This window comes from Sceloporus undulatus, chromosome 7, assembly GCF_019175285.1.
Source record: "Sceloporus undulatus isolate JIND9_A2432 ecotype Alabama chromosome 7, SceUnd_v1.1, whole genome shotgun sequence".
NCBI lineage: Eukaryota > Metazoa > Chordata > Lepidosauria > Squamata > Phrynosomatidae > Sceloporus > Sceloporus undulatus.
Window position 1 is genome coordinate 26,566,730 of NC_056528.1, and position 3,179 is coordinate 26,569,908.

The 3,179-nt window shown below is 44.0% G+C and overlaps 1 protein-coding gene across 1 annotated transcript in view; it reads right to left on the reverse strand.

Moving 5' to 3' along the window:
* SHD (Src homology 2 domain containing transforming protein D) overlaps positions 1–2,119 on the reverse strand; it is a 32,286-nt gene extending 30,167 nt beyond the window's left edge. The window contains exon 1 of the mRNA XM_042480341.1: positions 1,827–2,119. The gene's annotated coding sequence lies outside the window, so the exon portion shown is untranslated. The remainder of the gene's footprint in view (positions 1–1,826) is intronic.
* Between the last annotated feature and the right edge of the window lie 1,060 nt (positions 2,120–3,179).

Consider the following 3,179-nt stretch of genomic DNA (forward strand, 5'->3'; position numbering starts at 1 on the left):
ATCTACCTATCAATCAATCAATCAAGTGTCCATCTATCTGCTACCTATTTATCATCAGTTCTAGCAGCCTTGGTAGATACTTCCAGATTGCTCAATCAGTCAGTCAGTCAGTCAATGAGTCAATCATTATCTACCTGTTCAATTAAGGAAACCCCAAGAATTTCATAAAGGGTTTTATTTAGGAAATGACTCTTCACAGGTGATTTGGCCAATTCCTTTCTCTGTAGGCGATATTTCAGAGGAAGGAATTGGCCAAACAACCTCTGAGACTTCCTGGCCTAAGAAAACCCTTTGAAATTCAGCTTGAAAGGCAGCTTGAAGACACATATAGACAGACCTACAAATACCGTAAAGGCACCAAATCCTGCCTGATCTTAGACACAAAGCAGGGTCAGCCCTGGTTAGTCCTTGGATGGGAAACCGCCAACGAGAACCGCCAGGAGGCAATATCTCAGAGGAAAGAACTGGCAAACCAGCTCAAAGGATTCCTTTCCTATGAAAACCCTATGAGATTCATGGCTCACCATAAGTCAACAGGGGGCTTGAAGACACCCCCACATACAAAGATACAAACACACAACTGTGTAAGTCTGTCCTCTTTTTCTCTCCCTAGGAAGCCAAACAGGGGGGACCTTTTCCAGGCCAGCCATTGAACCCATCTCCTCTTCAGCCGGGTTGGCGAAATTGATTTGCAAGGAAATGGAAAGAGTGGGAAGCCAGTATTGATCGGCCTGAGAAGGAGGGGGGGATGCCATTCCTTTCCTCCATCTCTCCTCCTTTAACATTAAACCCAGGAGAATACATTCCTTCCCTACATCTCCCCCCAAGTCTACTTTCTCCATTTGAACTGTGCTGCAGTTAATGACTATTTCGTACCTTGGGTTTTTAACCCTCCACTCGCCACACAAGAAGCTGGCCGAGATCTGATCAATTCATCGATCGATTTGATCTGATTTGCATCCAGCCACTTTGTTACAGGATCAAAGGATCCCTTGTTATGTGCGGGTGCATCTACACTGTCGAAACAGTGCGGTTTGATACCACTTTAACTGCCATGGCTCCATGCTACAGAATCCCTGTTGACTGATGCAGATGAAAGAAAGCATGTTTGCATCCTCATCATCATCATCATCAATAACAATAATGATACAAACCTGGTTTCAGTAAGAACCAGCCTTCTTTGGCAGAGAAGGCTGAAGTCCTTGCAAAACTACAAATCCCATTATTCCATAGGATGGAAATGCAGCATTTGATGTCAAACCATTAAAACATCAATGTTTCTGATTGCAGTTTTAAATCAGATGAGATTAAAAATCCAAGAATCTAGGAATTCTAGGCATTTAAGTCATTTCCAAATGATGGAAATCTTAAGGCTTTTTATGGGGTTTTCAGTGACTGAGGGATTCTGACATGCCCAATCCCATTAGGGTTTCCATGGCTGAGCGGGGATTCGAACCCTGGTCTCCAGAGTTGTAGTCCAATGCTGAAACCTACACAGTGCTGGCTCTCCTAGAGGTTATAGATCAGTGAAATTTTTAGTCCAGTGATGTGTTCAGGTGTGAAATTGCAGCCGGATCCTCCAAGAACAAGACAGAGAGCACAGACAAGCGATGTGGAGGATAGATGGGCGATTATCAAAAGGGAAGATCAGAGTGAAAGAAACTACAAGGAGAAGAAAGCATTAAAGGTAAATGAAGACAGAGTAAGGGTGCATGGGAGAGTTGATGGAGGCAGGAAGCAAAAGGACAGATCTGGCCTTCGGGAAATTAAGTCACTCGTAACAATGATCAAGCTGTCTAGAGTGCGAAAGAAGGTGCCTCTCCCACCTCTTCTTCTTCTTCGGGAGCCGTTTCGCAAAAGCAGGCCAGGAACGAGGGCCATCAGAAAAAAGAGCTCTGCATTGACCAAGAAAACCCCTTTGCAGCTTGACGTATATTCTGTGCCATCAGAAAACGGGGAGGAAGGACGACAGAGAAGAGAAGAAAGAAGGGATGGAAATCAGCTCGGAATTTACATCTTCTTAAGTGGACTGACATGTGCAAAAAGGAGAACGGAGTTGTTTTGCAATATGGTTGATAACACTAACTCTGACCCTAACTCCAACCCTAACTCTAACCATAACTCCTACCCTAACACCAGTCCTAGCTCCAACTCTAACCCTAAACCTAACTCTAATTCTAACCCTAAACCTAACTCTAATTCTAACTCTAACCATAACACCTACCCTAACACTAACCCTAACTCCAACTCTAACCCTAAACCTAACCTAACTCTAATTCTAACTCTAACTCCAACCCTAACCCTACCTCTAATTCTAATCCTAACCTTAACTCCAACTCTAACTCTAACTCTAACCATAACTCTAACTCTAACCTTAACTCTAACCCTAACTGTAATTCCAACTCTAACCCTAACCCTAACCGTAATTCTAACTCTAATCTTAACTCTAACCTTAATCCTAACCCTAACTCTAACTCCAACCTAACTCTAACCCTAATCCTAACCATAAATCCTACCCTAACTCCAACCCCGACTCTAACTCTAACCCTAACTCTAACCCTAACCGTAACTCTGACCCTAACCCTAACTGTAACTCTAACCTTAACTCTAACTCTAATTCTAACACTAACCCTAGCCCTAGTCACTTGGTGGCTACCATGAAGTTACAATCTGTGGGCCTCCATTGTGTATTGGTAGCCAGTGGAGTGACTGATACACCCACATGTGTCCAAGGCACACCAGAAGTGTGCAATGCCCATCAGACACACACAATGCTCACCAAGAGACCCCAGCATGCATCAGAATATACTTGTCCAGATGCACAACTTTGCAAATTCACCAGCAGACTTTCATTGCATTTTTGCAGTCTATCTTCCGATTCGTAAAGTTACAAAACATGAACCATAGTGTCGAAGGGCGATTCCCAAACTTTGGCCTTCCGGGTGGTTTGGGACTTTGGCTCCCAGCATCCCAGACGAATGGCCATGGTGGACTGAGGCTTCTGGGTGCTGCAGTCCAAAACACCTGGAGGACCAGAGCCTGGGAATCGCTGCTTGGAGAACCTCCGCCATTTTCTAGGGATCCAAAAATAAGGGGCAAACAAAGATACCAAGGGAAGGCAAACACAGCAAATTGAAGTGGTCTAGATATGAAAAAATTTCAGTGACTCTCTTTGAAAT